Source organism: Varroa jacobsoni, unplaced genomic scaffold (genome assembly GCF_002532875.2).
Source record: "Varroa jacobsoni isolate VJ856 unplaced genomic scaffold, vjacob_1.0 scaffold_482, whole genome shotgun sequence".
In the NCBI taxonomy this organism is placed as follows: Eukaryota; Metazoa; Arthropoda; class Arachnida; order Mesostigmata; family Varroidae; genus Varroa; species Varroa jacobsoni.
The window spans coordinates 138549-162900 of record NW_019213384.1 but is presented as its reverse complement, the minus strand read 5'-3'; the positions used below and the strand labels follow the sequence as shown (position 1 = coordinate 162900).

General features: G+C 45.0%; 1 protein-coding gene and 1 long non-coding RNA gene across 2 annotated transcripts in view; one reads left to right on the top strand and one right to left on the bottom strand.

The window, feature by feature from the left end:
* Positions 1-24352, bottom strand: part of LOC111260834 (uncharacterized) — a 52781-nt gene that overhangs the window by 11171 nt on the left and 17258 nt on the right. The gene's annotated exons all lie outside the window — the stretch shown is intronic.
* LOC147753448 (uncharacterized) lies at positions 10154-17383 on the top strand. Its single transcript, XR_015311216.1, has 2 exons — positions 10154-16671; positions 16905-17383. It is a non-coding gene; the product is annotated as an uncharacterized LOC147753448 (long non-coding RNA).

Genomic DNA, 24352 nt, shown 5'->3' with positions numbered 1-24352 from the left:
CAGTGATTGTTTTTGTTTTATGATTATCGAATACTTGACTAGAACAGTATGAGGTGTACACTAATTCAAGCAGTTCAGGGAACTATCTCACTTTTTCCTAAAGAGCAATAAAATACCTAGCAATCAGCCTATTGATAACAATAATCATAATAATGTTACAAACCGAGCATCTAAAATTAACAATTTCCATTACTGATCCTGTATTATTTCAATGTGTTGTTGCTCTGGTCTTTGCTAGCAGAGTGTATTCGTGTTCTATTCGGTGGTTATGACCCATCTTGGCATTTACGGAGCAAGTGAAGGCCACCAACTCACGTGGTGTACTCTACTTCTGCTCCTTCTGCTACTCTTGAACATCCTTTTTCACGTCCTCCTTCTGTTCATTTTTTCTCTTGTGGCCTTCACTGGCCATTATCCAAAACCATGCTTGCAGGCAGCGCAAACGGGCCAGCTCAGTCCTATCGCCAAGGCACGCAGTCGATGCGCGACTCAATAAAGGGCTACAACCAGGAACGGGTGGTTGTCAGATGAATGAGTTAAGAATCACCCAATGACGATCAAACAAGTGACTGTGCACGAAAAATTCGTTCGCCCGGATTCCGTTCATTCGTTAATTTGCATTTAGTCAATCCGTTAATCGCGTCAAAACCATCGTGCAACAACGTGTAAAATACAACAACAACAGATCTTATAGAATAGATAGTAAGCATTGCTATACGTAGAATACTTATAGATATGGGGCCGCTGCTGCTCTTGGCCCGAGACAGAATAGGTTGCGTTTCATCAATAGCTGTCTCATCAATGTGTCGAACTGGAAGTTGCCGACCATCCGACTAAATTGTTGCTAATCGCTCTTTATCCTCAGTTTTTCTATGTTAACTGTCTACCGAACTCTATGCCGCCAAATCATTTTGTTGCCAATGAAATCAACTGCGGAGTTGACGGGAACGCTTCGTTTTCGTCTCTGTTTTAGAAATGAATAAAAATAATAACATTAATAATATTACAGAGAATGTTATCGATCTAGTGATAATAGCATATTTCGTTCTCAATGGCCCAACGAGCAGACTGGAGTGATTCTTTAGGAAAGCAAATGTTCAGAAACTGACCTCTGACTGACGCGGTCGCCTTGCGCCCGTAGTTTTTCGATGTCGTTCGTCCTTATTCGAAACTGGGCGAAGTGCTAGGGATGCGCTGGGCAGTGTTCCACGTTTTTCGTGGTATTCTGAATTTGTGCTCTCGGTGGCACACCAAGCATCAAATCATTTGGCCAGAACGCGTACGCGCAAGCTGTTATACGACGTACGAAGTGTTTCAGCTTGAATTTTGCATATTAAGCGTAAGCCTCTGCGTGTGCGTAAATGCCGATGTGCAATCAGTACAGTCACGTATTAACTACGTAACGTAAAAGGAATTGTCCTGGGTATGAGAAATTCAGTTCGATTTTTACCTGTAATTTTGCCTCACCACAACGTTGTTTATATTTTTTAAGAAAGGCTACACCCACGAAGGTACAAATACAGCTTGGTCAATGGCTATATACAACTATTGCGGGTATAGGCACTGTGTAAAAGTAGCCACCCACACAAGAGGCTGGCTCAATGTAGCATTTAATCAAAATTCTAATAGCGCCTCCACCTCAGCCTCGTTATCCGAATATTGTTTAATGAAAATATTAGCAAATGATAGCCTTGATCTTCAGCGTTTTCCTACTTCGGGCGATTCGTGCACTACTGTCTTCATTCAGCGATATCTACGTAGACTGCTGTTCTGCAATGTTCCAAATTCTACTAATTTACTACACGACCCGTGATGGAGCGTTTGGTTGACCATTCCTGATGACCATACTATTCTCTTATCACCCCATCTGTGATGTTGGAGTTAGTATCGCCCGCTTGAAATGTACAAAAACCCTACAGAGGGGGACAGTCGTACTGAACCCCACAGTTCGTCAATCAGTTTATTTCACCATTTCGAGCGCTATTTAAATAAGTCTTCCAGCACTTGGGCACTCAATTGAGTGGCTGATGTTGATTTTTCATGAATCCAATAGCGTTTTGTAAGCCGTTACGTGCGCGCATTAGCCTGCCTAAATCTGTTACCGGAATTCGGCAGCTTTTTGCCCACGGACGAGTTTAAGCCCTCATTCGCAGCTGATTTTGTTATTCCTCGGACCATAACTGACCAGCAACAATATAAGTGATCTTTCCTTCAGCCGTGATTGCTAATGCCACGCCATGCGTGCGCGCGCCGCCTTTATAGTCTGAATCAACGGTTACTTGTGTTGGGTACTTACGTTGCCCTTATCGGAACAGCGCCGATCGACTGACGACCCTCTTGCCATTACCATCACAATCGGCACGCCTGCTGCCGTGGCGCAGGTCGTTCGTTCTGTTCCTTCGCCCGCCCGTTCTGGTTTATCTCTTTTTTTAATTCCCTCGGCTCATTCCTCGGAAGCGATATGGCGTATGGTCAGTCGTATTAGTCTACTATTAGCACCTACGGTATCATTATTAATATTAGTGGTAACTTGGTTCGCTTGCTCCGCACTTTGAAGCCACCATCACCTTATCTTGAAAAAAGCTTATTTTTTGTAGCAACTGCATAAATACTAAAAAAAAAAGAAAAGAGCATTGCTACTGTTGCTGCTTACTTAACTGTGAGATGCTGTTCAACACTATTACGAAATCCTTTTATTGGCCATGTATGGGAAGAACACACATGGGCGCAATGAGTCTGTTGTTTTACCTTTAACTAATGCTGCAAGATATCAGTGCAAATCTGAGGTGCTCCTGTCTGCATCCATTCATCAGTTATAATAAGCATACGAGACCCCACGCCACAGCATTTCATTGCTTTTTGGCCGAGTTGTTACTACAATTGTTCTTGTTCGTACAGCTGACGAGCTGCAACAAGAGTACCACTGCAATCGTCGTCGTCATCGATATTACAAACAGCGCATTCGTACGCTCTTCATAAACTTTGCCCGGCCAATCATTGGTTCTATTTCTGTTCTCTCGGTTCGTTCTGAGCTCCATCGAGCTCTCTCGCTCCATCATCTGCTGCCCACATCTTCTTACATTTTGGGGTCCCGACCCCCCTCCTCGCTTTTTTTTCTAGTTCTCTTTGCTGTCGACCTTCCCTTCTCCTTTATCATCGTTTTCGTTTCTAACGAAGTGAAGGACTTCAGTTCAATTGAACAGCGTCCGCAGCGCCTCACACTAGCGCCGCTAGTAGCACTAACGGCAACTGCAGTAGAAGCACACAGTTAGAACGATAAAGACGAACAAAGTTGAAGACTACGAATAGGAAGGAAAGGAAAAGAGGCGACAACGACGAAAATCAAATGCCGTTCGTTTGTTCACTGCTTGTCCCTCAAGCGGTAGCTGTAGCAGCATTCAGCAGTATATCGTGCCGGTGGCGAATGGCGCGCGACCGTACGGTCAGTCAAAACAGCAGAAAACGGACCTGCCGCTGTCGTTGAGTTTCTCTCGTTTTATTTCCCGGTCGCCACAGCATCACATCACCGCCGGTAACGGCAGCGATCCTGCGTTGCTATAGAGCACTTGTGCTTGCCGGTGGTGTCTGTGCTGCCAATGAAGAAGACGCTACTAACTGTCTTCCCTTCTATCCAGTTGCTCGGGCTGTCCATTGATTTCGACGACCAACCGCTAGGGGGAATGAACTGGCGGCGACGACAGTGGCGACGAACTCGTTGATTTTGTCCAAACCCAACTGTGTAACCGAACCAGCGCAACAGCGACCAAATAACAGTCATAAAAGTTTTAGCAGCAGCAACAGAAGTGGCAATATCAGCGACAATCTGCTGCACCGGCAGCCATATTGCCAAAGGAATTCGTCGCAATACCGATCCGCGCACAATGAGCTACATTCACTGCTCGCACGCACGCACACACACACACACACACACACATACAGACAGGAACATACAGGGATAGATAGGCAGGCAAAAAGTACGGAACACTACGCACATACAGGCATATCGACGTGCACAGGATGCACGGAGTGGCAAAGTCAATCCTGCTCACGCTTATGCCTAGCACAGTCAAAACTCCGGTTAGGAAGCGGCCGTTGTAGCACTGGCAGCGAACGGAAAGCTTGTTGCGGGGCGACAGAGTTGTCGATCGAACGATCTCAGCCCTATGCAGCCAGCAACAACAACATCCGCAGGCCACTGCCGATGCTGCTATTGCTGCCAATTCTTTGTTGTACTATTAAACAATTGTTCGTTGTATCAACGGCGTTCAACAAACAACAACTTCGTCTTCACCGTCCGAGTCTTCGACTTCTGATTCAACATCGATGGCGGTTGTGTCGGCAGTAGCGGCGGGGGCTTCTGCTTCTTCTTGTGCAACACGCGGCACTCGTTGGGACACACAGACACGCGCTGATACACACCCACACAACCAACGAAACACCAATGGGCATAGACCGAAAAACAAATCAGCAGACAGACAAGTGGATGGATATACAGATTGAGGCGAGGTGAAACAAACTAATACCGACGCCATTGCTAGTCATCGCATCTCTACGCACAGAGGTTGAGATAGAAATGAAAGATATTCTTAGCGGGGTCGAGCAGCGAGCACAAATACCGCATACATGGGCAACGCTCGCTATGACGATGGCCTTTAAAACAGTTGCAGGAATCAAAAATCTAGCTCAAAATAATGTCCCGTAGTTAATCCTGGTACGCGGTGGTCTTACGATTTTTTTTTTGCCTATTTTGTTAAGTTTAAAAAGCCTTATCGGACGGCGTTTAGCGGAAAACGTGCATCACAAGCGTGGGAATGACGGTCGAGATGTGACTGTCGTTAAGGCGCGAAAGAAACGTACGCGTGTTCCAATAATGTCACTTACAAAATTCGCTATGTAAGCAGGAATAAATGGCAACCAAAAAAGGATTTTCAATCATTGCAAATGTCCGCCAACACGTTTTCAATATAAAATGCCAATTTAATAACACCTGATAGTTCCTGTACCTGTATACTGGTCTTTTTCTACCAAATTATTATCACTAATTACGACGACGTTCTGTCATATTTTCTATAGAAAACCATAGTCGTTTTACAATTGAATGGGTCCCTAGTGAAAGTTGAGCGAATTATAATGTTTGTCAATTACTTCAAATCTTTCGTTTATCTTGTCTAGAGGCTTCGGCTAAAGGCGCCATTTAGTTCTAGCGCTCCTTAGAAGTTTACACCATATTCTAGGCTCCCGCAAACCTCCTTTAATCTTATTCAATAGCGAATATTAGTTGACAGCCCAACTTGCAATAATAACAGTAGTATGTAGAGATAGACTATCTATGATATTTATCCTCGTCACCTTACCGTCCGCCGTTCTATTCTGTTCTTTCGTTCAGTTTTAATCTAATTCACTTCACCAAACCAGAGGTGGTCTCTCCGCGGTGGCCTGCTGAGTCATCGTTCTCCTGCTTCTAGAGAAGCCTCAAGAGAAGGAAAGCATAGTCACATAGCCAGGCTCCCAGTCACCATTACCCTGCTTTCGGTTGCTCTGTGACCAGGCGACGAGTGAGCGTCATCACTGGACTACAAACACAACCAAAGTGCAACGATGATTGGCGACCAGCGGTGGCAACGCGGGTGCACTTCTGCCATTTTTTTTTGGCTCTGTTTTCAATGGTTCCAATCGTCTAGCCAGCGACATCAACAGACAAATTTGCAAGCTAAAAAATAGAACCTCTTCAAAAAAAACAAATCTTAAGTCAGTAGACATATCCTGCTAACAATCACTACTAGCGTCTAACGTGTTGCATCTGGTTATAACGAAACGATTATTTCAAACGATAACTTTAGGTAGGAAAAATAGAATGTTAAAACGAGTTACTAGGCAGTCGACTTAATTTGTATAACATCGGATGTTAGCCCAGTCGTACGGAACGTTCAGGACGCGATGCTCCGACGGGCTCAGGTGACAGTGCTCGCTTGATGTTTACACATCTGCCGATATACAGGGGTCTAATAGACCATAGCATATAGTAAATAGACAGCATTCGGAAATCTATCTGCAAAAAGGTCATCATTATTGTCCAAACATAGCTGCTGCCGGACCAACTCCGTTGTTAGATCCGAGTTCTTTGGACATTCAGATATTCTAGAGCCAAGTCTTAATTATAAGTCGTCGCAGAATTCGCGACGCCTCATTGCCATGTCCCGTTGGAAGCACGCACGAGGACTACAGACCGACCCATTGCCAACTTCTCGAGCATAGCCTGCCGCTAGACAAAAGTCGGCAGTCCTAGATCCCGCAGGATTTTCAACGACTGGTAATATAATATTTCCCTATTTTAGTCGTCCATATGCGGCCGGTCTTTCATGCATTATTTCATGTCCATCGTCCGCACATTGAAGAGCTGTTTAGAATACAATGCAAACTCGTCAAAAGTCACACAATACGACAAAAAACTTCTCTCGCCTGTTCCTCCAGTTGGAAAAATTCGATGCATAGGAAAATTCATTGGAACAACATCGTTGTTAGTATGGGAAAACCGCATTAGCTGACCCATGTCAGTACTGATCGCGGATGCATTGCTTACAAAATCATCATAATGTATTGATTTTTGTTTACTTGGTAAGAAAACGATGTTGCATGCGAGTAGTTTTTCGTCTGCCTTTTCCTTACCTTCGTGCCTATGTATAGCTATAGCCGTGTCCTCCACGGTTGAACAGGTCAAAGTACATCGTTTTGTCTGCCGACAGCTGGGTTACAGACGGCACAGAAAGCGTCAGTCTTCCTTTTGCCTCTCGCTAAATAGCATCTACTGAACCAGTACCGCGAGTCATGAAAGCAAATAACAGACAGAATATTTAGCCAATACACATACTTTAGCATGTACCGAGAGACACACTTATTCGCGCACGAAGGATTCGTTCGTGATAGAATATCATTGCCCCCTAGCGAAACATGAACGGATGCACTTAGTCAATCTTCCTTAGAATATCGTGCCGTTGCATTAAACCTAAACAAATCGATTGGAACGTCACTTTTTCATAATTGTGAACGCAGACCGGAAGGCTACTTTATTTTTTTATCCATAATCAACACGCCCTCATAAGTCGTCAACATAGCAGTAAAAGAGCCATTAGGGGGAGCTAACTTTGCATGTATCTAGCAAATATTACAGACTTCCTCGTCCTTTCTATTGTAATGCCAATTAAAGCACTGATACAGTTTGAAAAATGTGTTCCTTTCAATGAATTTTACTTCCGCTGCTATTTCAGGTACTCATCCGACCTAATATAGCTAGATCCGTCTCGCAAACGTTCTGTACTCAATGGTATCACGGTGAACTCATTTTGAATATTTGCTTTTTAATGCACAAAATCGAACCGTTTCCAATTGTCTTAATATTAGTATCGAACCTCATATTGATGATGGCGTGATCGCTAATTCATATCTTTTCCCTCCCATCCGATTTGCCGTTTTGTAGGTTTAATTTGGTTCGCAAACAAGTGGAGATTAGGAGCTGTTCAAGCTACTACCCCACGGCCTTCAGCACCCACCGTCCTGTCTACTAGCGGCCGCTCCGGGCAGACAGAGGTCTCAGACCTATCCAAAAGAACTAGTGTGATCCAGTTGTTGTAACACTAGGAGTTATGGCGGTACTTACTGCCCAACAGCTTTAGCCCCAATCAAGCTCTGTTCAGGCGTCGTTACGATCCCCTCCGATCTCCCTCTCTTAGCCTTCTGAAACCAGTAGCTACCCCGCGGCCCAGACCCGCTTTTGGGCTACTTTTGGTCTTGCTGCTCCTGCCGGTGGCAAGAACGGTGCTGTTGCTGCGGGGCAAACAAGCAAGCGACACTCTCGCTCCCTACCCGCCTCGCTGCTTGCTCGGCTGAACCCCCAATGTGAGCGTATACGTAAGGATATATATACATACATATAGTGTGCATGTACATGTATACAAGCGAATCACTAGCAGCAGCGGCACTCTACAACTGAAGCATGCCGTACTTCATTCGACTCAAAATGCCGCTGTAATATGGATTACAAGTGTTCGCCATAAGAGCGCGATGTCTTCAACAAGGTTCGGGGTGACCGCCGTCGTCTTGGGCACCGTCAACGCTCTGACGTTTAATAGAAACTATGTAGCAAGTGGCACATTAAGAGAAAACAATGACATTTGCTTTTGCGTTCGTTCATTTTAGACTTTTAGCTTTGTCTTCTTCTGTTTTAACTACAAGCCGTTCGTGTGTTAGTTATGGGTCTGGTAGGTGGTGCATTTGGTATAAAACACAAGCCAACAGCACACATCATGCGAGCAGATTATTTGGCGGACGCGGGTGTTAGATATTCGATCTGAACCTCGATTTCTTCAGCTAGAGAACTTGGCTAGGCTTTTTTTCAGTGAAGAACACATTTGGTTGGGGTGGTCATTTTTTAGCTAAAGCTATCGGCATCAAATTTTGAAGGCAGTTGACTCTATTTGTTAGTTCATTCTACGCTGAACAGTGAAAAATTGCAGGGGCTCAGTTCAATCCTCTTGATTGCATCTTCCAGGAACTTGTGGATCACAAGATAAAAAATGCCAATTAGAGTCGTGGGCAAATAATTAGCTATGGCGCATCCGCATACTGTTTATTAGCCAAGGTACTCTACTAAGGTACTTCGGCAATGAGTGAGGCAGTATTACCAATATTTGCCCCATCTTGCTGGCTAGCAAGAGCAGCAGCTGGCTCCCTGGAATCACTGACACCCAAGACAGTTACGTTCTCTCTAAGAAGTCTGTTGCTCTGTTCTCGCTGTCATGCACCCACGAGTGTGAGTTGGTCCTACCAAATTCCAACAACTACAACTTTGTCATTGGGCTTCTGCTCGGGTAGCTGTCCCCGTTGTTGCAGGCACTTCTGTTATTGCTGCTACTACGCTCCCCGCACTGGCCCACCTGGTCGGCTGGTCAGCTGTTCAGCGTCCCTTTCGTCGCTGTTCGTTTGTGAAACAGTGAGCGCGATGGCTACCGTCATTTGCTGGCTGCATTTGGTGACGCGTGGATCGTTCGCACGCTCGTTGTCCAAGTAACCTACCAGCGTGACCACTTGCTGCCCATAGTCTAGCAGCTAGTGTTACCTAACTGGCGCTACAACTAATGTTCTAGTGAGGTTGTACCGTTCTGGAACATCCCTGTCATACCTGGCCCCAATTAAACTGGTTCCTGTCGACCTCAGCCTACAATGCGCTACCACATCCTGTCCCTCTTCCCACCAATAGAACGACGACGAGCCAATAAATGAACAAGCTAGAGACTATCTCCTCCCGATTCCCTTCGTAGTGTCAGGTTTGTACCTTTGCCACCTTGAAAAACTGTCTTTCCTCATTTTGCTCAATCTTGTACAAGCTCATTAATATAACAGCAATCGTAGTATTGCTTTACTGACACCTAAGAATCTTATTTAAGCTCTAGTTTCCCGCTTATCTACGAGTAAACGAGATGTTAAGCTACTCTATATATGTATGCGTAGGAGTTAGAGGGAAGAACGATTGTTTGAAAAAAAATCTTCTTCCTTTTTCCATAAATATCTACAGATTTTGCCATTTTCTCCAAAAAAAAATTCTAGAAAAAACGTATCTGTCAAGCATTCTCCTGACAGATCCTGATTTGCCCCTTGCGTCGCCATCTACCATACCACCGGACAGGCTTTTAACAGTCCCGATCTGCCAAATCATGTCTGTTGGAATGTTGTTTCACCCCTTCATTCAGACTGGGGTCGCACGATTGGCGCGCGACTGGGTCCGAAACAACCGATTGAATGGCTACGTATAGAGCACAAGCATAATCTGATGATACCCTGCAAAGAGAGTAGAGATGCTCTATTCTTTCTTGTAATGAAAACCACTGTATGCCCAACAACAGGGAAACTACTAACACGTATTCTCTACTGCATCAATTCTTTGCCAATTATACCGACACAAGTAACCATTTTCTATCAGCTACGCAAGCGAAGTTTATAACATTGTCGTTTAAATATATCATGTTGAATTCTATCAGTAATATTGTAGTTCCTCTGCTGTCAAGCTTGACTGGGGGTGCGGCCAACACCCCCGACCTGCAATCCCTTACAGTTTCAATGTTCAGCTTGCTCATAGCTGCCTTCTTCCGATACCCCAACTTAACTACTTTACCTGCTAAATTTGATGCGACGTGCTTCTACCGACCCGATGTTCTTCTTCTGAAGTTTATTCTACCGCCTTAAAAGCGAGTGGCCTTTCTCTCTATAGGCGAGCAGACAGCAACAGCAGCCCACGCTGCAGACGAACAAGTCGACCGACTATAACTTTGAACCACAAAGAACAGCAGTAAGTGTAAGACATTTTTCATACATACGGACGCTAACTAACTTTCACTTAAACGAGTGGGTGGACGAAGACACAGACTGACCTATAAAGCTAGCTAGCCTGGCTGGCCTGTGTTTTTGCTGCCGCAGTTCTTGCATGTCTGCTTACTTTCTAGCTAATTGTCTACTCCTGCTGTTCAATAACGTTCGCCGCTGTTTTACTCGTTGATTGCAAACCAATTTGAATTACCTCTTCCTACGATGACGAAATCTATCCATGATGGATATTTCAGGCTCCTCAATAACGGCCATCGGTAACAGCAATAGGTAGAAGCTATACAGCACAGGAAGTAGATATTAGAAACCAATCATTGATACATTTATGTCACTGCCAGTAACAATATAGAATAATTTGTACACTTACAATATGAATGATGATTCTAATAGCTAGATGGCTTCTGGGTCTGCTCGTTACAGGCCATGGCGTGCGTGCGTTAGCGTATTGTGAAAGAGTGTCTGTCTTAGGCACGTGTGGGTCTTTGGGGACGTAAGTGTGTATAATCGCGTGCGATATGTGAAATCGTCCCCAGCTACGATGACGGCAAGTCTTTCCCGCCCTGTCGCTGCTTGCAGCATATAAGTATTCTTGCATCACGGCGCTCGGTGGCAATCGAAGAGTAAGGACCGTAACAATAGCTAAGGTGGTGCACAAATGTAAACGTACGGAGAATATACAGTGACGTTTGGTGACCTAGGTGGTTAACTGACTAGATATAGCTATTCGACGCTCCGTTCGTCTCAGTAACTAACCGTATAGCGAAGCGGGTTTCTGAGCCACGTAGAGCTCTTGGTTCGCTTTGATCCTCCATTTGGTTCTATGCAGTTTATTAGTTGGTTTAGCTTAATCGAGTTTGGTAGGACGGCAGCTATCGGGCGATTGGCCGACAGTTACCGACAGCCGGGTGTCTGCTATGAGGCACAGTCGTTACCATCCTTGACGCAGCGCGATGCGGCACAGCAACAAGTTTCAGACGAACGGATTCACTACAAAAAAGATAAGCGGTGGCGGTAGCAGCGCCAGTGCCAACAACACAGTTCCCTTTTCGCTAACTTGATTGCCTGTTTGTTTCGACTGTTTGAAGACAGACAAAGACAACGGCCGTAGTGGCCGTAACAGCATAAACCGCAGCAGCACCATCAAACGGCAACCAGCGGAATGTCTCTACGTCGACTACCGCGCGGTCAGTACTGCAGGCGGCCATTGCTGGCTTTGCTTCGACAACGAGTTTACTACTAGTGCTATCGATGCCGCGAAGTGCTTCCTCCTCTTCGTCCCTTTTGGTGTGCTTCGCCCCATCTTCTTCGTTTGTGTTCAATTTTAGATACCTGTAACAGCTGCCGTCGCACCAGCCCTAGAGCTATCACTAACGAAACAGACGGCAAACTGGTTGGCCAACCGGAGATCCCCATCCATCTCCTCCCCCTGCCGTTGCCCTCCCTTCGCTCCTTTCTCCGCAGCCACAGGCGAATTTCGACGGATTTTGTCCGCCAGCCGGCCCGTGGGTAGCGGGCCATCGCCGGGGGCCCACCAGTTAAGGCACCGCCACGAGCAAGACTAAACTAGTCAAAGACGGCAGCTAAAGCAATGTTAAGTCAGTTAAATCGAGCGCACACATTGGGGCATGCATGTTCCACAGCCCCACGCATTTTAGGCTCTACTGCCGCTGCTGTTGCTACTGCTATACCTGTTGATGGTCAATAGCAGCGGCGGCCAACACCACGACATTTACGCATGATGCTAAGTAAGATATACATACTCAGAAGTATCAGCGGACTGAGCTTCAGAGAAATCAAGAAAATATGAGCTTTTATGTAGTGACCTGATCTTTCTTACTTTACGAGGGAAGACTGAGTAGGTTCAGTGCACGCCGAGTAAAACCACAAACATAATTTAACTGTTGAGCGTTGAATAACAATATGGTGAATTATTTAGGCCGTTTCTTAATTTAGGTACACATACATGGCTTTAAGAGCTGTTGTTGCTGAAGCCTCTGTTGTACCTGTTCACGATCAGCTGCAACAGAAGCGTCAGCAAGATCTGCGTCGGCCACGTCGTCGAAGGCGCTCGGCGGCGGTCAAGATTACAACCACGACGATGGCGACTATGAAGAGATGGATGACGACAAAAAGGACAAGATGAATCGAAGGCGCAAATATTTTAGACTATTATATTTTTACTTTTTTCACTGTATTTGTAGGAGAAAAAGTATCGGCGTTTACACACGCTGCTCTTGCTAGTAAGTAAGGCATACGTAATAAATGAAAAAATAAACTAGAGCTTCGTGTTTGTTTTCAACTGCATGATTTCTTTTTTTTTCAAGTTGCTTATATTGATAAAAACATAGATGGTGAATATTAATATATTGGTTCCAAGGAAACTTCTGTTAAAGGTTCAGCTAACCAAGTACCCTGTACACGCGAGCATTTGTCGTCTGTTTGTGCTCGCCTATCGTCGTAATAACATCGTACTATTAACACTTGTAGCAGTAATAGTAGCTAGTGTGCCTGTGTACTTGGCCTACGTGACACAACCTGTGCGTAACATTCAGAGGTTCAGGGGGTTGTGCTCGCTGCGATTCTCACAGCTTTTGAAGAACACCCTCCCCACCTTAGCGGTGCCTCTCGGCGGCTGGTGGCTGCTGGCTGGGGTATCTTTCACTCTTCATAACCACCAAAGCAGCCGCCGCTGCTGCAGCCATTCTTCTATCACTTTTCTATTGCCGCTAGGCCATATCAGTCAGTCGGCTTCAACATCCGGCGACTACGACCCAATCAGAACCGCCGTGATGGAGAAGACGAAAGTTAGATTACTAGGTCGGAACCATCCTCAGCATCGGCAGAGTTATTATTGCCTGGCGCCTGTTATGTTTGGATGAGTGTTCGTCGTGTTTGCTGTTGCTGCCACGACCCTCTTCTTGCCGGTCTTATATCGCTACCAATGACCTCCAAAGATACAACTGAGAAAAAAATTCGACCACACCGATACAATAACCGTTTAACATACATAATACTACACAACTCCGACCTACTCTAGCAATTTTTACGTTTTTACCTTCTGAAAGGCTAACATCGTCACTATGAACGAGCCATTTGGAACCAAGACGATACTTAGGCAACAAACGAATTTTCAATACCAAATATAATTGGTTAACAAAAATCTTGTTTTACCATTAATACGAACTAAGTTTGGATTTTTTATTATTTTTTTGCATACTTATTTCGAGGATACTCGTACCGAATGTTATATAGGTAAAGTTTGTTATTGATAGTAGTGACCTGTAGGTTTCTGTATCTGCCCTTTTCTAATTATTCAATAGGCTCAGAAGAGACCACAGCGGACGAGTCCTCCCGCTCCTTTGAAGGGTAGTCCGCTACGAATCAACTTCAATGCGCGTCTTATTATAAGTTGAATCGTCTGTACTTCAACTAAATACAACGACTGCTGCTCAGTACCTTCATCGGTGCGTGGAAGCCCAGGCAATAGCACCGGTTTGAGCGTTTCTGTAAATCGCTAGCGTTCGGGTGATACTGCCAATCGAGGAATTTATTGTGGCGCTGTAGCCTGCAACGACTGGGAACTTGTTTGGTTCGTTCAGTCGCCCACTGGCCCACTCGCACATCACGAACAGAAACCCAACGGAGGCGAGCAGCAGCTAGGCCAACGCTTGGCTGTCTGGTATGGGGGGTGAACGAGACGAGCTCTACGAATGCTGCAGGTACAGCTGGGGACAGCGAAGGACCGCAAGATCCGTAAGAGCGAACCTAAGCTGGTCGAATCCAAAACTGCTCCTGTACTGCTCGCCTGTGTGCGGTGCCTGAGTCTAACGCAGAAGACAAACTATAGTCTAGAGGCTACTATCGCCTTTGAATCTGGAGTTGCTCCTCCGCATCGGGTGGAGAAGGGAGCCCCACATTTGTATAGCAGAGTACGCTTGCTCACCGGCCAATAGCACCTTCCTAACCAGGCCACACAACTTACACGATAGCAACGAAAACGACGACCGCGGTTCTCCGCTTTTCGATCTATCGGATGCACGCAATGACGCTGTCGAACCAAAGTCGGCCCACTCATGTACGCATACAAACCTAGTTTAAGAAGAGACGAATATCATAGACATCGCTCGCCAAAAAAAGATAACTCGCCTTTCAGTAGATGTTTTTCACTAGGTGACTATCTACGGTGTTGACAGAGCCCATCGTGATAGCTTAAGTAAAGACAGCTATTGGGGCTAGCACCAAACAGGGTGCAGGTGACATCGTTACGGTGCAGCTGAAAAACAACGCCTGCTGGTCGTTGCAGCAGAACCCGTTGAAAAACACACGTACCTCTGAGACAGCAATCTAATCGACTTCATAGGGCAACCGCACTGGGTCCGAAAATGGTTCGACTCGACCTCCTGTATTCAACAAATTGATCGGACGATCTCTAACAAGAACCCTGTTTAAATTGGGCTTGCGCCTTCTTCACCCCCAGCTAACCATCTGATCGGAATTGGTCGATTGGCTTACAGGAATTCGAAGACAACCAGGTTGTCGATAGCGAGTGGGCGTGCTGGGCAATAGGCCTATTTAAAGCGTCGGAGCCGGCAATTCGGATCTCAACAGCATGCGATACTTGAAACAACATGGCCTTGCCTGTATATTGTCGCGCACTACACACTAGACTAATATCTCGGATTAAGGTTTTGGTAACGAATACATAGCTTTTACGTCACCTGCGAATGTTAGGTACTTTTACCTTTTTTATAGATACTATCAGTGACACGAAAGTCCAAGTAACCAAGCCCAAGCTGACAACAATTTTACTTTATACTCAAATTTTTAATTGATTAAATAATGAAGGCTGTAGGAAATAGAAAAATAGTCGGCATAGTTGCTCCGGTCCATTCAAAACCTCAGCGCCTCTCAGATCACATTAGTTCACGTCACATCCTCGTCACGTGTTGTGAGGGCTATAAGCAGCGATAATTTTAGACGTTACGAAATGTCTCACATTTCTAATTACATAGAATTAGAGTAGGTCAATCTTAAAATGAAAGTTTCAGACAAAAAAAGTTCCTTGTTTTACTGTGATTCGAATATCTCGGAAATAATCGAGAAAAATTTTGTAGCAGACGACATGGTGATTTCAGAGAGACGTAGGTGGTATCAACAATCGAAATGTAGGGATAAAGATTGAAAAGAAACCCCGATCATCAGTGATAGCCAATAGCACAAAGTAATTATGGTGTGAAACTCGGAAAGCGGGGCAAGTGCTCTGGGCCTACGCAAATATGGATAAACTATCAGGAAATGGAAGATTTTAAGTTGGGATTTGCAATGTAAATTTCGTACTACTTCAGATTGTTTCTGAACCTAACCAAGTTTTCAAAGGGTTTAGAATTTCTATTGGCCGACTCATCGGTTCCTCCAGGTCTTTAAAACATCGTTATATTTAACCCTACGTTCTGCCGACTTCTCTAATTAATATGCTCACTGGATTTCGTAGTGCTTAATATACCAAATTTTCTACGTATGCGGTAACCCAAAAAATTACCAGAGTAGTAATATCGGTTAAAGACCTTTTTGGCAACATGAACAAATGAAAGTAAGCCAGGCTAACAACCCCTAGCCGAAAACAGGCAGACCTCTACCTAAAGCTCATAATAGACTCATTTCTGTTGAAATATAACATTTCGTATAGCTATAGTCCCACCTGCGAGGCAAGATGGTCGAAACAATGTATCAAACCGAAATATAACAAACGACGAATGCCAACGTGATTCAAGTAACTGTTAAAATCTGCGAGGTTGCACCGCTAAGTTCGACTCTACCGATAATCTTTACCATTGCTGGCTTCACATTATTATAATGAACACGAACGACTAACACCATATGGTAACGGAGAGACAATCACAGTGGATGACAGGCCCAAGGAAGTTGCGCTTGGCAAATTGTAACTTACGTTGTACCAACGTCGTGGATTCACCCGCCACCAACTGTCCGAACGACATCATTAATATCGACAAAAGAACGCCAACATTATAACGGACAGATCCATCAAAACAAATAACAATACACAGCATCCCAATATAAAGTGGTCGAAACAAAACTGGAAATAGCCCCGCCAAACACAAAAATATGCTTCCAAATGAAATTTATGAAGCAGATACAAAAGGGAAACAAACTAGAATAACATCGACACTTGGTACCGGAAACGCGACAAAACGAGCCGGGATTTTGTATACGTTAATCGGGCGGAGGCGGCAAATTAGGGATCATAGAACACGGTCATACCGATCTGAGTGGACACAGGTAAGGTGTACGCGACCTGAAAGACCCCGAACTAAGAACAACAATTGTTTACCTATGTAAAGCAGATTTATAGCCTGCATAGGGTGTAAAAAACTATTTTCGACAGTATGCCTTAACAAAAGAATAGCGAGAAAGAGTTTTCACTTCTTAAAACGCGCAAAAATTGCTCCGCTTCCTGAAAATGTTCCTACAGCAAAATTTACATTCTCCACTTTTTTTTTTTACTTGAACAGAGCTCATGATGGTGATGGCCACGCTACCTTTCGAGGCGACAACAGCACCAGCAACAAACGACCCCGGCCATATTCTTCTATTTAGTGCAGTTTTTTGTCCTGCCTCAATTTCACCTGATATCAAAATATTGCAGTTAAGTAAAAGTTCAATGGTGATGGATATCCCTTTACTATCCCTGCTACCTCCACCGCCCCCCACAAGAAGAGATAATTCACCAGTTACGTCAATGGAGTGCCGTGCTATTAACTAACCATGACTCTTACAATTGTTATTAACGCTGCTACGATCCGCAACCCCATCACCATCAGCGGAGCTGTGGATCCGAAAGCGACAGGTGTCTCGCGCAACTCGTTGTTTTAGTTACTTTTTTCGATTTTTATTTAATATAGCATACTTTTGGTTCTAGCGGCAGGCGGACGGCCGCAATACCCATTACATGTCCATGACGAATAGTACAAGCAAATATTGGTTAATGAAATTATTTGTGTGCAATAATGTGCATGTGTGCATAAATGTACGTGTTTTAAAGTAGAAGCTAAACTCATTATTGAATTGTATTAATTTATGGGGAAGGAAATTTATGGGAGAGGAGTTTCTAGGGGGAAGGCAACGTAGCCGTGGCATGTATTACATATTTTTTTTTCGCTCTATATGTAGCTTGTTTTCCAAGCGTATCTATAGAATCGATGTTTGTACCTACTGCTAGGCATAAAATCAGCATCGTCTGTCATTGACGATGATATCCGCAAATAAAAAGGTACACCGAATTTGCCAGATTAAGTATTAGTTTAGTGCCACGGGTATTAGTAGATCAATGTAAGACAGATCATTTTGATCATTATAGATTTTAGCTATGTTAACGCAAGCTAGTCGGCTATTCCTATTTTGTGTCTCATCTAATTAGACGAGCCTATATTTCACCTACTGCCTTTCACAATAATCCTTTAACAGATCGATAGTCTATAGTTACGGTGCCCGTCAGAGTTTTAACTGGTATATTTCTCTAATGATATACGCTCACAGATCGCGATATTCTGCCAAAAACTTCACAACGCTCAATGGAGTAATACAAAACAGTTGTCCACAGTTAGACGTTTAGAGAATAACAAACTGATAGACGCAGGAGCCTAAGAGTTGTTCAATTGATGTCGCGAGGCAATACGTCGATGCGGTCACCGCTACCGCTCCGCCATAGCAATTATTCATTTGTTGCTTAGTTGAGCTGATGAAGCCGACATAAGCTTCGCCTCAAATTGATTCCCGTGTCCGTTACGGGGCCGTTAATACGTAAGCAGGACAACGGCTGTCCGCGGTCCACTTCGTCGCCACAAACGCGTAGCCATGTCCTTCCGAGAGGTCAATTAGTGAGTGTAACGTTTGCAGTGCTAATCCAAATTCTCAGCCCTTTGCTACGTTGGTGTTTTTTTTTTTCTATCAAACAACAACCTTAATGTTTTCTGTCAGAGGTGATTGTTGGTGAGTATTGCGACTCTATCATCTTCAGGTTTAGATTGCAATACGTAAATTGACTAGTGAATCGGATCCGTCGATTTTGGGATCCTCTTCGTTGTAGAAATTTAAATTTAGCCGGCTACCTCGGCATGATTTATACATAGTATTTGTCTGGAGTTGATAGATACACATTATGAATAAATAGCTTTATGACTGTATTACTTTTTTATTGGAAATTCCTTATTTAATTTCTGTTCCTAGAAAAGCCACCTTAAGCCAAATATCTGTATGTATTCCTGCAAATGTTTTTTGTCACACCAAATTTTTGGAATATGAGTCATCAGTTGTTGTTGTTGTTGGTATTATGGATCGCATAGCATCCCTATCTCGTATATGTTATTGAAATTATAACCACGGTACTCTCCATTCACATCCCGTACGAAATGCAAAATGAGCCACCTAAAAAACGAAATTATAAAAAGTTAATAAATAGATAAACATACTTATTGTAAATAGATAAATGCACTTATCATGTGCGCTATGTCAGAATCGTGTGGGCTATTTGCCCTGATCAGGAAACGTCGAAGCTGTGAACGCACTTAAAAGCTTTATTCGGTTTTGTTCGGAGCAGCTGAGAAAAGGTTTACATATCTGAAAGTGTGCGCATGATTGGCTAAATTGGCCCGAAATTGTGAGCAGGTAAAAAAATCATCGCTTCGATTCCACTATACATACACCAAGCACAACGATCTTGACATTGCGAGCTGACTGCGACTTGACTATTAGCGAGCTGAGTGTTTTCCAAAGTGCGTGCAAACATCATTCCGATATATGACAGGTTTCCGTACGGGCATTTTCTGGGTTTTACTTACAGCTATGACATCTTCTACAGCCAATCATAGTTCAGTTCTTTAAGACTTCCAATTCGCCAACTAATTATCGATGTCTTTTCTTTGTTTCTTGCCCTCGTGTGTCCCCGTGGTCCCTTCCCTTTGGCCCCCCAGTTGATCAGACGCATCGCTACCATCTATCTCGTCCATCTCAAAACCTTTGGTGCACAAGCGTTTCTGAAAACAAGCGTTTCAAGCCGACGCTATAGCCAACCAAACAAACAAACGGTTATAGTGATGCGTTGATTTTCCCCAGCAGTCGCTTTGCAATTGCACTACGACCCGATCCGATTCCCTCGACCCGTTCGGTTTTCTCTCGTTTGGTTTGCTACTGCTGTTATTCAGCCTATCAAAGGAGGACAGAGTTTGAAGCTTCATTTCGAACTCTGATCGCCGACCTCTCTGAACGAGGAAGCAGGCAGAGTAAGCAACCGTGCTATGCTGCTACCCACGAAAACTCCATGGCGGCTCACCGGGGGCGCAGGACATCATCATTGTATGACTGACTGAGCGACTGAATGAGTCACACGATCATCATTATCATCAGTAGCAGACGCAGCTGTCGAAGCAACATCGGCCACGGCGGTGACGACAAACCCCAGTTCCCGCGGTCTTCCCCTTCCTCCGCCCGCCATAGTCAACCTTTGAATCGTTCTGCTCGTACTCCTTCTGTTCATTCTCCCAATTTCTATATTCTCTCCTGGCCTGATTCCACTTCCCCTGATAGGTCCGCTGCCCTTTCTGAACCCCTCACTGCCACCGACCTTCCCTGATCGATTTGCCTTCTCCCCGGTGTCGACAGTTAACCCACACTATCGCCGCTGGCTGCTAGCCCATACAGTCAGCCTGTTCTCCTGCGTCCTCCTCAGTCCTTCTCATCTATTCTCGTCCGGTGAATTGCTGTTCCTTCATTTGACCAGGCTGCTGCGCTATGCCACTGCTGCGCTGATAGGCTTCTCGTCCGTTCACTCGTTCTATCGTCGCCGTGGCTGTCGTGGTCCGGCTGCCTGCTGTCGTCTGCTAGCACCGCTTGCTTTGCTTCGTTCCTTCCTAAAAACCAGCCATCTCGACCATCAACAAGCGTTCCCCATAAGCTCGATATGGCTATGGGGCTGAGTGGCATGATGCGTAGAAGCTTGAGTAATACAACAGCAAACCAGTAGTACGGACAACTTCTAAACACAAACAAACATCGATGGGGGAAAAGGCTGCTGGTAAAGAAGAGACATATTGAAACGGTACCAACATGCGCAACGTAGAGCAGACTGTATAGTGGCTATTTCAATAGCAGTCCGCCTAAAAGACAAGCATAATCGCCTATGTGAATGATTATGCATTTTTTAAGGTAGTTTAAAAAAAAATCGATGATTTCAATTACACACGACAATTCATCGGTCGTCTTTGCTGATAACGTCTTGCTGTGTTAGGATGCAGCTATCCTTAATTTAGGCTACAATACACCGTCCGTAGGTATCAATGTCAGTGGAAATGAACACGGTTAATATACATGCATTGCTTCAATTGACTAAATACTATTTGCGGTTGCTATTGAACAGAAGGTGCCGAGACAAAATGTAACTTTATGCCTTAATAACGTACAGTACTGATCATAATTCAGTCATTTTAGAGTAATGCAGCGAATTAATTTTTATGAAGTAAAACCACAGTAGGATTGGCAAATTTTTTACATATACTTAATCGTCGACAATACAGGATATGACTCAGTCAACTTCCTATTGTTTTTATACAGCCTATTCCAGTACAATCTGTAAATAGATCCGCTTTCATAGAAACAATTCCAATGGCGGCATTTACTACAACAACTATTAGCCTTTATAGCAAAAATGGTGACGTTGTCACCCGCTTGAAAGCAACAGAACGCTATCATCAGCAGCTTCCAACGTAATGACGCTAGGCGCCAAGCGAAGAAGAAATCAAGCCAAAAATGACAACGACGGTACCACGAAGCTCCGGCCAGCGCACGCAACAGATTGTTCTTCTCTCGCACGCTCTTTCGTTCTCTCTAGCTAACCCTCTCGTTCTAGATATTTCAATGTTTCTGTCTGATACAGCAGCAACACCAGCAGCAGCAGCAGCAGCAACAGCAGCAGCAGCAGCAGCAGCAGCAACAACAGCAGCAGCAGCAGCAGGCAGAAAAGTCCGTCTATGCTTTTAGCATCTTCGTTCCCTTCATAGGCTGATTTGACTTGTCTCAAGCTCTCACTATATATAATGATGGCGGTCAACATCACCACTGCAACCGGTGGCTGTCGTCGTCATTGCGGCTGTAGCTGCCATCGCCATGTCGTTCGCGTTTGTCGAATTGTGAAATTCACCGGATCTCCTCCGCCGCCGGTGACCGTCCGAGCCGATGAACCATCGCTGCTGCCGTCGCCATCGCCATTTCAGCTCTGTGAAACTGCGACTGATTTCAATCGTTGTTGCTGCAGTTGTTGTTAACGGCAGCGACGACGTTGTCGGTTGGCGCTTCCATCGCGATTTTCATCTGCCACCCGCTACAATTCTCTCTTTCTCTTTCCATTGGCAGCATTTCTCATGCCTTCTTGACCCCGCTCATCTCTCTATCGGTGTAGTGTCGATGTAATGTCAACGGACTCTTGGTAACAATTCTTTTTTCTAGCCGTTGGTTGGCAAGCCACAATCCAGCCGGTGGGTCGGTCGGTCGGTCGGTCCATCGGTCACTGCTTCAGTCAGCTCCTGAGCCGCCGCTCGCTTCTCTTCTTGCGGCGTACGGGACGGATGGATGGACGGACTGTGGCCACCAAATCGGTTCAAGTTGGACGACCCACCGACAGACAGAGCGGGTTCGGCTAGCGGGCTGGGCCCTGCAGTTGCTGCCGCAGACGACAACGACGCCGCTTTTTGACCACTAACTCACCCCATCAACTTCACTCACCTCAAGTTTTACACACGAATAACAGAGACAACGGCTAAATAAAGGCAACGCACATACTGAAGTAGGAAGCCGACGTGGAAAACTATTTGCGAGTAGCGCCAGCTGTAGAGGCTGCCGGCCGTAGACGACGACGACGACAACAACAGAAAACAATGCGAACAGCTATGCTGTGGGCAAGTCCGCGTGGCGGCCGAAACAACAAACCGATGACCATAGCCGTCGCCGGTATCCAGTTATCAACTGTTGTTCCCACTCCTCGATAGTTATGACGAATGGATGCGAACTCCAACGATGGTTGTTGACTTGACCGATATTAGTGTCTCTACTCGTCGGAACCGAGTATGCGCTTAGGCCGTCGTACAGCACAGCCATGCTATATAAGAGCTAGCTAGATAGATAAAGGGTCTAAGTCGACGTCTTGTCAGGGCGACAGGTCGTCACGTCGTAGTGCAGCTGTTTATTGTGCTTCGTTACAGAAAGACCAATCGGCAGGTAAGTCAGTAGCCGGCTGGTTACTTCGACTCGTCGCGTACGTCAGCAGCCACGGCACAGTTCCAGCATCGATGCAACGATGGCTGCAGCAACAATAAACTCACGGCAGAGCGGGACCAGCATTCAACCCCGGCGTGTCGAAGCCCGAGTCACTCGTAGTAGAATGGTCGTTGTCGTGGTACGTACGGACGCCGGCAGCGTCTTGGCACCAACGCCATACAACCAGTTCAGCCGACGCACTAGCTAACAGACACGCGAACGGCAAAGTAGCGCTGGCAGGTAAATTCAGGAGGACCAGTAGTGGTGACGGCAACGACGACGATCCGGGAGCTTCGCTCAAGAGCAGTCGGCAACACGACTATGGGATGGAATACCGCTTGCTTGCCGGCCATTAGTCAGTAAGTTAGCAGGCGATCCGGGGCCTTACGAAGGAGCAGTGGCTACTCACAGCAACAAGTCCAGCGCACAATTGCCAATACAATGCGCCCGCTGCCACTGCGATCGTCACCATCAAATAACAACTGGATCAGGCTCGAAACGCTCGCTGACACAGATATTCACACGCACGCATTGACATTCACATAAAGTCACAAATTGACACAGGACGAAGCCGACGGGTAGAGAAGCCGTACGTTGTGGTCAGAAGAACACTTCGGAAGGGAGGTAACAAGATTTGGTTGTTGTCTTCGTCTACAAGCGTAATAGTCATAAGCACTCCAACAGTGGATCGCGAACCTTCAGGCTTTCGATTTAGTCTGACAAGTCAGAAAATCGAGTTCAACTTGAGAATGTGATTGTTTTGAGTGGCTGCAAACGATCACAATAACAACAACAGAAGCCTCGTGGTCGTATCATGGGTGCAGTCGCTCGACCAGAAAACTGAACAAGACGCTAGAAGATCCGACTTGCACCTTGTAAAACCGTTGGTAATACGGTCGCCGTCATAGCCACCGTCGCGTCATTCCCACCGGGCTACCTGCTAATGATATGTAACGCCACAACATCGTATAGACAGATAGACGCCTACCGGTCGTATAAAGCTAGGGCTATCTCTACCGGCTTATCGGCCCGTTGACAGTCAATGCTGTTCGTTTGTGTGGCTACTATTGCCTATCTTCATTCCGGAGAGAAAAGCTGACGGCTTAATGACAATGATGATAAGAAGAAATGCCATTTTTTTTTTTCGTTGTAGCAATACTTAGCACATTTCGTTGAAATGATGCAGTCGCTACTTGTGAATATTTCAAAATGTCTACTCAGAGAACAATAAAATTAAGAAAATAATGTTGCGTCTGCGCCTTTGCTTACGATAGATATATGTTATAATATGCAATTTATTAATAATAAGCAAGCGCTATTTTTACAAATCCATTATTTGAAATCGTTGTAAGCTTGAGAATGCCTAAAAAGCCAGCAAAAGCAATTATGGTCCCTGCTCCCAAAAGTAATTTCTTCTTATTCGGTCATAGCATCAGCATGCATTAAAATATTCTAATTCTGCCTTTTAGTTGTTTAGGAGTACATTCGATACGTGGTCCAATTCGCGTAACAATTAGGTGCTATCAATGGGCGAAACAGAAGGGTGAAAACCAAAATCAGACTCCTCATGTTAGATACTTTTTCATTAATATATTTATTACGATCTCTTTTTACATTAGAGATAACAGCTGATTATTCTCGCACAAATATATGTTAT